The sequence below is a fragment of the Branchiostoma lanceolatum genome, chromosome 19 (genome assembly GCF_035083965.1).
Source record: "Branchiostoma lanceolatum isolate klBraLanc5 chromosome 19, klBraLanc5.hap2, whole genome shotgun sequence".
Classification (NCBI taxonomy): domain Eukaryota; kingdom Metazoa; phylum Chordata; class Leptocardii; order Amphioxiformes; family Branchiostomatidae; genus Branchiostoma; species Branchiostoma lanceolatum.
Genome location: NC_089740.1, coordinates 680,923 through 696,276, shown reverse-complemented (window position 1 = coordinate 696,276; position 15,354 = coordinate 680,923). Strand labels below are relative to the sequence as shown.

The following is a 15,354-nucleotide window of genomic DNA, read 5'->3' as shown; positions in this document are numbered from 1 at the left end:
CCTGGACAACAAACTGGATTCCAACTTGCTTGTAAAAAGAAGACTGAATACACATGCAATCAAGTGATTAATTTGACGACTATGTGAGTAGAATAAAGCAACCTTAAAGACACAGCAATTGAAAAAGAAATTGCTGTCTACTTAGACATGTTTGAAAGTAGAACATGGGACGCAGCTCAATAAAACTGATTTGATAAAATAATTACACAGTTACTGATTTGATTAAATATTGACAATGGTATACTCGTAATTGATAACCACACTAGATTTGTAGGGTAAAAAAGTAGGAACACATCAAGTTATGATGCGGCATTACCAGGATGCTGTGTCCTAGAACGGTGTTATTAGGTGCACTTATTACACGTCCCTTGAAACAGCTTTTATTATGTACTTAGTCTACTAAGGTGACAAGAAAGAGCGAAGGAAAACCGGCTCCTTCCACTGATATCAAGTATGAATCACTGATCCCGATGGATCTGGAAAGGATTTCCAGAACCTATACAGGGACATATTCTGGAAGCATAAGACGTAAAAAGATCTAAAGTAACTGCCCAGAGTCTAGCAACTTCCAACTTAAGAAGTTTTGCACGTGGGTGATACCTTAAGTCAACTCCTAAACTTGCTGAGTTCTCGCCAACCAAAACTACATAAAGACACAAAAAACTCGCACTCGCGCGGGCAAAAAGTCGAGGCAACAAGTATAGGCCAGGTATGGAGAAGGCTGAAAACTACTCTCCATAGAGACTCAAAAGAGGCAGGCCTAACGAAAAGTAGATCTTAAGTAACGACGGCGATTAATGCAAGAAACTACTGTTGGCGTCACGGTGGCGCAGTGGCATTGTGTTTGGCCCCAGAATCCAGAGATACTGAGTTCGAATCCGGGGTTCCCTGATTTGTCCCGTTGACGTTGTGCCCTTAGGAAAGGCACTTAACACGAATTTCCTCACTTCACTAAGGTGTAAATGAGTACCTAGCTTCAGTTAGGGACGTCCCTCGGATAGGACGTTAAATGGAGGTCCCGTGTTTGAGGAGAGCCACACCTCAAACACGTTAAAGAACCCACCGCACTTATCGAAAAGAGTAGGGGTCCTTCCCGGTGTGCGTGGTTCAAAACCTACAGTCCTATGGCCGCACATGGGGCAATAGTCGTATTGAGGTCACCTGTGCGCCTGAACGGCAGTCGCTACAGACCCTTGCGATCTAGCTCCGCCAATGTGCGCTCCTCGCAATTCAGCCCCTGGCTGCGAAGAGACAGTATTCGGCCTACCCAATAATAATAATAATAATAATAGAACAAGCCACACAGAAACTGGACTTGTCCTTGCAAAGGAAAAACGCCGGAGTGTAACTGATACCGAAACACACACACACACACACACACACACACATAAACTCTAAGTTTAGGCCTAAGACAAATCCCTAGAAAAAAACTGCTGACCGGCCTGACCCCAGCCTTTTTTTGGGGCGCTGACCGCTGGATAAAAGGGGCAAAAAACTGACAACTGAATGATGAAAATGGTCCCGCCCGATGTTTTGCCTGCCGCAAAGTAATTTAGTAAGACACACCGACAAATTTCTGTTGAAAGTACAAGAAATAGATAGTAATTTCTGTGAAATCTGACTTTTTGACGCGGTCATGAGTGACGTAATCGCTTTGAAAATTGAGTTCAACATCGATACTTCAAGACAAGTACATAAATGTATTCACAAACCTGTATTTACAACTTTATAGTGTGAGAGGGAGTAATCAAAGCTATACCATATATTTTAATATAAATGAGGCGGTCGTCATGGGCAGGGATTGTGCTCTGTGCGGTCCCAATTCTTGGCGGTCGCGTTGGACAGGCAGCTTAATGCTTGTGCCTATGGGAAAACTTTTCGAGACCGAGAAAAACGGTGGCTATGGCCGGGTGGTCGCGTTGAAGAGGTTTGACTGTATGGTAGTATGGTAGGATATAAAATTATTTTGGAGAATAGGCAAAAGTGCTGGTATCTGTGAGTGCTACAAGTAATGTACAGTTGTATAAATTGTCTATTCTTCATTTTCATGTGACGTCACAATCGCGTTCGAACGTGAAGTCGGCCATGTTGGATGATAAGCTGTTCGATCTCTGCACGGCTGTGTGTTGCGACGGTGGACCCATCCGTGGAAGGAAGCAGTTTTATTCAGAAACGGGCTGGAAGTTTGACTTTTTTAATGTGGGCCTAAGGAGTACAGGATACGACTTACTCACAATTTTAAAAATTCTATCTAATATCAAACTAATAATGCTCTTTTTTTGCGTACTGAAAGTTGTCTTGTCACATGGTCTGTCATGGACGTAATGCTCCTGTAACATAGTTGTAACACGTAAATCGAGTCTGCGAACTCTTAATGGCCATTTTTCACCACGTACCACGAACGTTTTTCACCTTTAATCGGACAACAGTGGTCGCTAGAATCTGGCGATGGTCGCTTTAGCTTTGCACAATGCTCTGAAAAACCGAAGAAAGAATTGAAAGTCGGGCGTGCCTCCAGCGAGCTTCACAATTGTGTAGGGGGAAGCTTCTATGAGCCTTGGCCGAGCTCCTGTCAACTTAACACAATTTAACCTTTGTTATAGTTTTGTAAGAAAGTTTATCATATCAAAGTGTTCTTTACAATGCTAACGTTACACTGATTTCATTTTATGTGAATGGGCCGATTTTGAACACCATATAAATGCTGAACGAAATTGTCTAAGCTTTTAACTATGAAGTGAACACACAAAAAGCACGGTTTAACAAATAGAAAAATATTCTTTACTCTTGTTTTATCAGGAGGTATGTGGCCTTAAATGTTGTGTAACAAACCAGTTTCTATGCCTGTTCTTTTAGGAGTTAGGTTGTCTGGTTTCAGAGGCTGCCCACTTAAACATCGTATGATCAAGGATGAAACGAAATTAATTTTTCTTTTGTATTGTATTGGTCTTTTTGGCCCTCTCTATAATCTTGCAATTGTCATGGTGATTATTCGTATTATTTCAGACAGAAGTACGCACTTAAACTTAGTCCTCGACCGTCATGCGACGGAAAATAAAGCTGAAAAGGCTTTCGAACATGTAGACAATTTTGCCATGGTCCCGAAGTGGAGCCTACATGGAAGATTTTTCACCTCCTAGCCTGTCTCTGTGGTCAGTTTGTCCATTTTTGATGGCATATCTTTTATGGCATATCAGTTGTATTTTCCATTAATAAAAAAAATCAGTCTGACTCGTTTAGTGTGCTACGCTAACCATTCTGTACGTTTGATTGATTTTGAGCCTTTGCTTGTGAGGGCCATATGCATGTTGCTATGGTTTCTCTCAATCTTTTTTCACGGTAAGTTTACAGTAAAGACCTCACAATCTATCCAACAGCTAGATCCACATTTCGTCCGTTACTGAGAAGCACAAAAGCGGCCAGGCGGCTATCCATAAGAGCTGCAAATGAAAAATTGTAAAACGCTGGAAACAATTTGGACATCGATGCTCGGCGATAGCTTATTTTACTTGCGACTTACCTGCGATCATCATGAGATGTATGGGCCTGGGAATTAATAAAACATTTGAGGGGATCACAGTTACGGTAGCCTTGTCTTGTGGTGAGCTGAGTATATATAAACCCACTGAAATGCCAATTTTTTTCAAACATAGGCCACACCATCTTAATTTTATGGATGACGTCCTCCGGAGACCCCAGAACTAATGCGCGCGGGCGAAAAAAAGAAAAATCACAAACCACAGGACTACAAATCTGGTGAGAACACAGTGCGTCAAGCAAACAACAAGCCTTTATTTGTAGGAGGTACATGTAGATTGCCTTGTTCATCTTATAGCAGACTTAGCCCAAGTGATCGATGTTTGATAAATTGACAAGAAATACACTTTTAGATGGTATTTGGACTGTGGATGATGTATGACTGTGATAAGAATACGCACAAAGACAGTTTCAACATACATGATATTGAGCTCCATATCATAACATTCCATGGTTCACACTTACAAACTCGCTGTGAGACCTATATACCAATGCCTCAACTCCTCTCCCGTGTCTCTCATCGTTGAAAAATTAACGTGTGAGAGATACTCGCTGGCCGCCACGAGTCTCTTGTACAACAGTGCATGTAGGTTACACCTCCTTGAGCAGTGCAAACGCAACATCCCTCTGACGTATTTTGTGGTAGTACATAACAAGTTTTACGTGTAGACGACAAGCCGACACAACACCGGTCTTTTGCGGCAATATAGGTCGGCAGTTCCCGGATGTCCGTGGAGCCTCGGAGGAGCTGATTTTTTAACAGTTTTTTAGGACGTCATCCAAGGAATTAAGATGGTGTGGCCATACGGATCAAAACCTATTGTTGAAACTTTGTCCTTGTATCTAGCGTTGGCTAAACTATATCTAGCGTTGGCTAGACTATTTAATGATCCACAGTGAGGAGACAAAAACAGCACACTCGGACCCGCAGGTAACTTTGATAGTGCCATTGTTCCATATTCTGCCAGGTTATCATCCAACATGGCGCCCGCGCGTGACGTAGCGGTTTTCGAACGTTCTGTGAAAACGAAGAATTGGAATAGTATGAATTATTTTCAATGCATTAATATGTTAATAGGAAACGGTGATGTAACAAATCATAACTAGAGTTCCACGAACACATTATCTTCGCCAAATAATCAAGGCTTATCATGGAGAGTGATTAATATTTACGTGCTTATCACCCCCTGCAAATTTGATCATGCACCATACCATTTGGAAGTTATGATGGGGCGAATGAGTCCAGTCTAGATATGGTTAAAAATCATTTGATGGTACAGGACTAGTATATGTGTAGAGTGTGCTGATATATGTTATAACTGGTCATGAAAAGGTATGAGTATGTTGATATTATATGGGCCACAAAGGTTCGATATTGCAGTGTTGTAAGTTGAAAGTAATGATGAAATAGTACAGTCAATATATATGAATAGAATAAATCTGGCTGGTTGTTGACGTGTTTTTAGGTGTTTTTGTCAGGCTTTCTATTTTGTCCCTATATCGTTCTGTCGCCAACCGTGTTGAACAAAAATGCCTAAACTGAACGCGTTAAACCAGCAGGACCCACACCTCTGCTTGGAGAATAGTTTACATTTAACACCCTCCAGATTAATTTTGGACTTTCTATTGCACTTTGGACTAATGCTTGTAGCCTCTGACAGCTTATACTTACAGAGATGATATTTTGTGAACAACTTCCTTGCCACTTTATGGATCATAATGACCCCCAGGGGGGGTCGTCACGCGCCGTTGAAAATCGAAAAACCTTCAGATTTTTCCCGAAAATCTTCAGATTTTATGGAAAATCTTCAGATTGTTTGAGATAACCTTCAGATTGTTTGCAAGAATCTTCAGATTGTTTTGAGATTGGTTTCAAAGAACCTTCAGATTGTTTCAAAGAACCTTCAGATTGTTTCAAAGAACCTTCAGATTGTTTCAAAGAACCTTCAGATTTTTTAATGTGATCTTCAAATTTATGTTTCAACTTCCCTTAATATTGATTAGTATGATATGAAAATTGATAAGAATGGTTTTATTGTTGTGTGAGTTTTGTACTTTTGATGGGAAAATGGATCTAACCAATCCTGATTAGCTCCTTTCACTTGCAACTCATGGCTTTAAAGTCGAACAGTTCTTTGTGGGCTTAAACAGAGCGACCTGTCTTTAGATAGCGCGAACTTAGCGAACATTATGTAGTTGTTAAACGGAGTTGGTAGAGAAATCCATGTTCTCGGGAACAACGATTTTGATCGGAGCCTCATATCGAACCTGACTGCAATATTTATCCTTGTTCGCCCCTCAAGCCCTGGATAACAAACGTACGCTTACTATTGTTTTGGTGGTATAATGATGAATACTGCATTTGGATGCAGTTGTCATAATGCCGTGGGTTTGACACTAGATGAAAATAAAAATCCACTTGAATCAACTGTCAGTTCTACATGTGTATTGTTGACAACCCTACGAATGGTAATAACTCCTCATTATTATAATAAATTACCTATGTCAAGTCATGGAATTTTACCGCTTCCGAGACAGCATCGGCTTCCAATGTGATGTGCAATGTAGTTATACATATAAATTTCCATCACTGGTTGTGTTACAGGTACTAACTTGTAAATGACAGCAGAAAATTTGTGATTTCATAAAACAGTCGTGGGTTCAAAATTCAGCTGCTATGTGTTTTGCTACTTTGCGGTAGATATATTTGGCTTGTTCATTGTTATTGCAACCATTTGATCAACCTGGTTTATAGGTCTTCAAAGATGTGTTTTATCCATGACGTTTTAGTTTTTTTAAGCTTGCATGCAGTTGATATATCATTATGTGGCAAGAATGCAACTTCTGAAGATGCCTCAGGCCTGGAAATAGTGGGTGCATGTGCACCTGTGTGCACCCAATATTGGAGCTGTGCACCTAATTTTTGACTGTGGGTGCACCAGTGCACCTAGATATTTTTGTAGGCTATAAGGTAAGGGTACTATTGTACACTACATGTAGTATACGGAGAATACAGAAATGTAAGTATCTTGACTTACTTGCCTTTTAGACAGAATAGCTAAAATTACCCTTTGTTGTATTCTACTTGATGTATCTAGTTAGCTATAGAATTACAGGTTGTAGTTCTTAAGAGCGTTAAACTTGGAAATTTTGTTTTGCTGACATTCAACTTTATTTTATGTGGTGCACCCAAAATGTTTTCTGTGCACCTAATTTTTTTTTGTCGGGTGCACCAGTGCACCTATTTCCAAAAATGAATTTCGAGCCCTGTGCCTTCTTGTTAAACATTGTGCATGCAATACGAAGCAGTGTTACATCAAGTCATCTCCAAGCAGATAAAGAGAGTTCTCTCACCAGTGGAAAGACTTGCTGAACCAAGTTGTGTTAAACAAGCTGGACCCTACATGACTGTATATCTTCTTGGAGATTTATGTTTGCCAGGGTATCACATATAGGGCAAGCATACATGTGTAGATTCAAAATGATATAAAACATGTATGAGTGGAACTTGGCTGTCACCTCAGTATCCAACTACACAGAAAACAGATGCAGACAAATTACTACCACCTTCAACATTCATGACTGGCACAACCATACAGTAGGTTAGAATACACCTACATTGTAGGTGTAGCTCCTTAAGACACCATGCACAGGATCTGTGTGTTGTTTGCCAAAACTCTATTATGCTTTCCCTACTTTCAGCATTCTATGGCTCTCCATGTGTCAGCATAGATGGATTCATACTAATCATAGGCCTAGACAAGACCTAGAAAACATCTCTTCAAGTTGTCTTTGATTGAAAGTAAAATTTCTTACTCATTTGTTGGTTTCTCATGTTTTGCAGTGGCCATTATTCTGTGTTCAAAGGACAGTAGCTGTTGATATCATCTATTTAGAGAGGTGATGACTTGTTAATAGCTTTTTAATTGATTGGGAGGAGAAGTCATTTCCCACTACTCCGCCCACTCCATTACTACTGGACTTGCTAACTGTAGTAGCAGGCACAGCTTGAAATGATTATTTGCTGCTGACTACAAGATCTGTAAGAGAGATATGGAAACTTTAGAACAGATCATCAGTACGGATATCATCCTAAGGAAATCTTTGAATGTACAATAAACATTAGGGATATTACAAAGTAGCCCTATAGCACCCTATTACATACACTTGAGCTTCACTGTATAGCGGACTATACCCTGTAGTGTATAGCGGAGTACCTCGGTCGATTTCTACTATTTTCCCAACGATAGGACAGGGCCTGGTAGAGGCTGTAAATTTGCCCTGTCAAAATGCAAGGAAAACTGTCTAGATTTCACACTTTTCTGGGAAGGGTGCCCACAAACCCCTACTTTGCAACCTTTAGTGCTTGCTGTGATGCTATCACCGTACCAATTTGCCTTCTGCACCTAATCTCCTACTCTGTAAAAAGTTATGGTGACTACCTGAGTTGTGTTGTCTCAGGCATAGCCTCCTTTGCAAACTTTCTAGTTGCTACTGGCATTTATTTCTAGGAGAGCGCGGGCAGCAGATAGCATTTCTCCTTCAAAAGAATCTGGCCCCAGCGTGTTATAAATCACGAATCAGTGCTCCCCCCACTCCAAATTTAATGCCAGCACCACCCAGAAAGCCATCAAATCTCATACTCTCCAAGCAGGAGTCCAGCTCCGGCTGGTGTTTAATGTGTTTTGGAGAGTTTTGGGCGGGCTTTATATTTCATCCGTTTTCCTGATATCACCCAGTCAAAATAGAAAATGTGACAAAAACGCCAGGTAAACAAATCAAAAACCAGCCGGAGCCAAACCTACGCATGTATTCTTGGAGAGTAGCTATCTCAGATCCTAGTCTTGCCTGGTCTTCCCATCTGGGAGGAACCCCTGCTGAAATCATTATTGACACAAGACAGTAAAGAGAGAGTAGAGCTGCCATCCAAACAGACATCCAGCAAACTATTTGCAATGTTTTTATGCAATTGTGAGTTAATAGTGCCAATGATGATGATGAGTTAAGTGCCAATGACTTTAAAAAACTAGTTCTATAATGTATATGTACCAAGGAATATACTGCACATGAAAAGAATGGGCTCTTTCCTAGGGGTAGGAAGATATGATCAGCTTGGATGACTAATTAGTTACAGGACTTCCTCCCCTGGGCATTCCCAGGCCAAGAGTTTCCTTGTTACCACCAGCCACCAGCTTGTGGAATCAAGGATCCTTCAATGGTGGAATCTAGGAGCTGGGGCAGGGCCATTCAAGGAACTCTGCCTGGGCTTTTCAGGATCTTTCAGCCCTTTGCCTGGGCTTTTCAGGATCATGACAGATCTGTACCAACTTCATGTACAAAAAAATGAATTGAGATAAGCAGTGATCTCAAAAGGTAAATTTCACGGTATTGATGAGAAGGTTTGTTTTTTCAAGCATGATAAATTCAAACCGTCTTGAGGAAGGCAGCGCCTGTTGTGGACTGGTCTATTTTCTTCCGCTGTGCTCGTGCATTAGCTCCTTCCAATGTCGATCTAGTTGAGATTTGAACTGGTTTTGCTGGAGACTACACTCTCTGGTAGAGAGTGCCAAATGTTTAAGGTCAAACAGTATCAGTACTACGATGATACAAATCCACCAGACAATTTGGTGATCATCATGTGTTGGTGGCAAGAAGTTTTGAAATTAAGAAACGATCTACCCGTATGTGCTCTTGAACATTTAGCAAGAGATAGAAATGAAAACAAAGGGGCAGAAGGATGTGCATTCACACCCTGTTTATTTAGAGACTTTACTGAATGAAATATTCTTCTTACACAGCTTTCAAAGCTTTCGGTATAGCCTGGATGCCAGACCCCAAATCTCCAAAATATCTATCCCACGGTCTGGCATTCAGGTTGAGCCAGGCCTGGGCTGAGCTGAGTTTCAGCAGGGCCTCTTCATGGGCTGTTTATGATAAAAACCCACTTCATGCAAGAGGTACACAGATGGTCTCTTGAGACTAGACTCCCAAAGAGGAGATCTGATCATGATAATAAGCCCAAGCCCAACAACACCAGAGAGAAGAGACCACAGGCAGTGCCAGGGCAGACTGCTGACAACAGTACATCTGGGATCAATCAGCCACCAGTTTATAGACTTGAAAATATAGCCTCTACCAGGCCCGTCCTGTCGTTGGGAAAATAGTAGAAATCGACCAAGGTACTCCGCTATACAGGGTAGTCCGCTATACAGTGAAGCTCAATCGATACTTGAACTTCACTCAAGTTCACTGTATAGCGGACTACCCTGTATATCAGAGTACCTCGGCCGATTTCTACTATTTTCCCAACGATAGGACGGGGCCTGGTAGAGGCTATTGAAAATTGTCCAGTATCGAAGAATAACCAAATTTACCAGTCTGAGAAGTTGGGCAGAGAATTGGTTTTGCTAGCTTAAGTTGACACAACTGTTGAAATGGTATTATATTTATAATTATAATCCTTTGAAATGGTATTATATTTATATTTATAATCCTTTGAAATGGTATTATATTTATTTTCGACCAATTCTGAGTCATACCAAAGACTTTGTAAAGATGGTATATACTAAGTCTTGTGAAACAGTATGGAAGTTATACACACTTCACTGCCAGTGGACTAGCCCCCTGCTACAGTGATTGCGTCACAGTGTGGCCCAGGGCTATGAAACGGAGATGGGCACCGCCCTATACATCAATAATGGTGTGGGAGGATTTAAACAAAAAATTACATATCTACAATTCTTCTTTGGATCCACCGGTCTATAAAGTTTATATATAAGGTCTATATAATATAGTGTGCCCTGATGCTACAATCCTTTTTTGGCCAAGGACATACAGTCCTAATGGTTGGATAAGGCAAACATTTCTTAGCTTTAAAGTAAAAGAAGAAGAAAAATCCTTAGCCTCTACCGGGCTCCGTCCGATCGCTCGGAAAATAGTAGTAATCGGCCAAATAGAGTGAATAGTATGCCAGGGGTACAGTGAAGCTCAATAGGGGACTACCTTGTATAGCGGACTACCCCTGACACTCTATTTAATTATTTGGCCTATTTCAACTATTTTCCCAGCGATTGGATGGAGCCTGGTAGAGGCTAAGAAATCCTGGCGATGGTATTAGAATTGCATAGACCTGTGTCATCCCAGTTAGCTTACATGTACCTCAGTCTGCAAAACAGTCTGAGGAAAATTCATTACGCTTTATCATTAGCTATTTATTAATAGTGTAATGTGGCTTTGTTACGGCTCAAATATTTTTAGCCAAGCACGTTTTGGTTCCAGGGTCACCCCCACTCGTGTTGGGCTCTTTTACATGCAAAGTTTGATGCCCAAAAGCTCCTTTACTACAACAAGGGTGCAGGCTTTATGTACCCCTCCAATGCAGTCTCCTTCGGAATGCTGATATGATACACTGTACTAGCATACTACACCATCTACATGTACCATGTCTACTGTATGGCTCCCATAGTTGCTCCAAGGTCACAGGTTTAAAGTCATTGATTTGTTGGCCTCCTTGCTGGCTAACACTAAATCTCTACTAGTAGTATAAGGGTACAGGTGACGCTGTCATATATAAAGGACCATTAGAGAGACGCATATATGCGTGCCATGTGGAAAGCAATATGTCAGACCCTACATTTGCTTGAAGATCAGCTGACACCAACCAAGCTGGTTAGAGCAAATATGGACAGGACTGTACCCAAACTACCATCTGTGTACCCAGAAGTAAGCTGGGGGTAACACATCTTTGCTCATACAGTACAAAGGAAGCAGAAATTTTGTCTCTGCATAACGATGGGCTTTCCTGACCAACTTTGTCAGACAGGAAAGCCATCTGGGAAGGTGTTTCTCCTTTTCACTATAACCTCCTTGTGTGACCACAATGTATTGTTCCTAGCTTCCCCCTTTCATAAAGTTGGTATAGTCCTGGAGGCAAATGGTTTGTCTTTGAATTCTCCCCAGGGAGGCCTGCTCTCAGCTTTTACTGAAACCTGAGTGAGTCACTGAGTGTGAATGCCTGCATTTCATTCTCTGGGCTTGCTCTGGCATGGGAGGAGCTATAGCAGGCTGTGATCTGTTCTTAATGATGTGCTAATTGGTCATCATCTCTGCAACAGTTGAAAGGAATTATTTGCCAGGAAATTATAGAAAGTTAGGTTCTATTGTAGTTGTAGTGGTACCGAAATGAAATGATATGCAGAACTTTCTTGAAAGTTGGAACTGAGTGCAGAATGGTGTAAGTTATCTCAAGTTGGCCCTTCTATGACCACGAAAGAAATGAGACTAATCATGAGGTCACCTTTTTCCCACCACGTTTACAGACAAGAAGAAAACTACTCTCTTCTTAACAATGACAATGACAATAACATCACACACAGAATGAATGGGACCCAATATTAGTTAGAACGACATGTAAGTGTCAGTGGTTAAGACTAGAGTAGTCACATGTTATACTGTTCATCATTGTCTGTCTGTACTTTCCGTGTTACATGTACTTGCAATTAAGCCTTTGGCCATGAACTTTCTCTTTAGTCATCATCATAACAATATACCTATCAACACCATCATCTAGCCCAAACTCTAGGAACTAACAAGGACGACACTCGGGCTACCCATCATCTTCCTTGCATATCATAACCAACTAGCTTGAGTGTCATTTTGTTTCAGTTCCAGGCTCTACCCTTCACCAAGCAGTCTGAGATCACTGCCATTCAAGTGTCTGGAATAAATGTATCTGTCCAGATTCTGGCCTAGCATGCTGATTGGTCCTTTCAAAGCTCCACGGGAAGCCTTGTCCTTGTCACTCAGCTTAACGACTTTCTCCACATGGTATCTCTGTAGGGACCACATCTTACTAGGGACTAGCCTGAGTGCCAGCCTTTTTAGCTTCCGTACGCTACCCAAGCTCCGCTCCTCCTGTTTTTGGCCGGCAGCGGAGCTTGGGCAGCGCAGCGGAGCTAGGGTAGCGGACGGAAGCTAAAAAGGCTGGCACTCAGGCTAACTAGGGACCACACTTCTCAGAAATGGCCGAAAGAAATGACCAAAAACATGGAGTTGATTTAATGTCATACATAGACAATGAAATAGAGTTTTCTTCAGATCTTTGTAAAATCGTCATGATAACACTTTCTATATACCAAAATGCAGGTACTACAGCCTTGTCGGTAAATAAGGTCTTTCTGGGATGGGGTGATCCCTGCTGAGATAGCATATGGAGCTCTGACAGAAGGGACCAATCAGCGTGCTAGAAAAGAATATGAATGAACTGGACAACTCGAAATAGGATTTCTCTCAACATCTCTCAGCCAAAATGATGATGATGATCCCTGAGAAGATTGAACAGCAACAAATTTTTGGGTTCTCAGCACTCAGATTAAAGAACAAAATATTGAGGACCATGTTTAGGCCTTCAGAGCACTCAGTTTTATTCAAGCATTTCTGCCTGTCCTCTGCTTCTGATGATGTCTGTCTGCTATATTTTTGTCCCCTTTCAATGTCCACAAATCAAGTAACCGGTGTGGCCAAAACACTAAAAAAATGATTATGTTAGCTTTCCTTTTTGGACTGTGTTTGTTTTGTTCAATCAACCACGGCCCCTGGGGAGCCAGGCCTTCATGAATGTCATAGTCCTACAATCATAGGTTCTCCTCCCTTTCAATTAAAAAGCTATCAACAAATCATCTCTGTCAAGTTTTGCTGGACACAACATACAGTAATGGCAGTATCACATGCAGTGCCGTGCACTGACTAACATTTATGTGGCTCCAGATTTAGAACTAAGAAACTTTTAGAATGCCCGATCATTCATTTCATTATCAATGCTTACCCATACTTTATTTGAGTTTATGTTCCTCACTGTCACTGTGTTTAAAGCTGTTTTTCGCTACAACTAACTTTAAAATAGCTATGATACACCCTTGCTGAGAAGTATATATTATAATATTACAATATTGCACCGCACAATCTTTTATTTCTTTTTGAAGTTAAAAATTTTTTCTAGTCATCCTCTAAAACTGTAACAAACAGGGTAACAGAGCAACGTTAACGTTGTATTGTAACATTACACAGTCAAGTTCATTTTAATTCAGACTAGGGATTTTAAGGCTTCACGTTCAAATTTATACAGCCCTACCGTACTAGAAGTTTGAGTACATTGTATATTATCTTAGACAACTTCAACCACCCTAACATTGCCACTGACAGAAGTTACCATGACTGTATCTGTATCTGTATAGCCAGCTTCCCAGGCACGCGGAGCGGCAGCAGCTGGTTATATTAAACTTTTGAACATATGACTGCAATCGTTCTTTGAGGCTATGCAGTGAAGGTGTTCCTACAGCATCTGATGACAACGAGTTCCATTCTACTAATCGTTCTCAGGAAATACGAATTTTTGAACACATCAATCCTTGGTTGATAACTCTGGTACTAAAAGGCATGGCTATTTCTTGTCCTTCCACTCCTTCATGAACAGAGTAAAGGAGTGGAATGACGACAGCTAACTTCTGCCTCTTTTATCCTACCCTGGCTACTATCAAAAGCTACAACATCAAGTGTGTTACTTCTGTCAACCTCGCCACCACTACTAGGTGCATAAATGTGAAAATTATGTGAATTTTCGGCAAAATTTGAAGAAAATGTGATAAAATGTTATATAATGTGAAAAATTTTGAGGTCCAACAGCATTAAATTTTTTCACATAAATTGACAGATAATTACATAAAATAACATTCAGGTCACATTTCTGAAGAGCGACACTGAAATGTGAAAAAATGTTATTATTTTGCGTCACATTATTTCACATTCACCCTAAAAGATCTAGAAAAATCACATTTTCAAATGTGAAAATATGTTATATAAATGTGAAGTTGGCTGTTCACCCATTATGTGAAGTTATGTGACTACCAGTGCATTTTTCCGCCGCCTATGTTTATGTGATTTTATGTGAAACGTGCTCTCGGTGAAAATGTGAAATAATGTTATATCAAATCACATTTTATAAAATGTGACTTCATGTGGAAGTTATGTGAAATGCGGTCTGCTGCAAAATGTTAAAAGATGTGAAAACAACTAGCAAGCCGAGAAATGTGAAATTTATGTGATGTTCAAAAAGAGCGAAATGTGAAAAAATGTGATATGCGAATCACATTAATTTCACATTTTTTAAATGTGAAATTAATGTGAATTGCCTTACACAAGATTTGAAGACATTTGAATTGACAGAATATGTAAAAGGTAAGTGTAGTTATTTTTTCCCAACGTTTATATATGACGTCTATACTTATTTAACTACACATTCCGATACCACAATCCCCCCCCCCGCGTTTACACATGTAGCCTTTCTTTCAAAGTATGGTGATTAACCATCATTAAACGGTGACATTCGTAAGCGAGCTATAAGGTAGCTTGTTTTCTCCACCTCACTTTTCTTCGTCGATCAAGCTAAACATTTAAGAGATATGCTCGCAAAAGATGCGTTGCAAACGATATAACGCTTTGCGCTGTGACTTGACTAAAATTTAGCATTCAGACAACAATTGATAGAAGGTGTGCCATGTTCAGTTGTTGATTAACTACTTTACAAGTGAAAGCACCTAATGTCACGCCCCATTCACACTTTGACAGCAACGCCCAGCCCCTCGCCTTCATGTCCCACCATAGATTTTAAGAGAGTCAAGAAGGGCCTGATCTTTTTTAAACTCCTCGGCCAAATTTGAAAAGACAGTCTGTGTAAAAGATTCAATATAAGCATTATGGCCGACATCAAGTAAATGACTAAGATGTTTCAAACTCTCACAGTTTTATGGAGAACCTAATTAA

General features: G+C 40.6%; 1 protein-coding gene across 3 annotated transcripts in view; it reads left to right on the top strand.

Annotated features, from left to right (window-relative positions):
- LOC136426048 (uncharacterized) overlaps positions 1-15,354 on the top strand; it is a 65,406-nt gene that overhangs the window by 33,687 nt on the left and 16,365 nt on the right. The window lies entirely within an intron of this gene.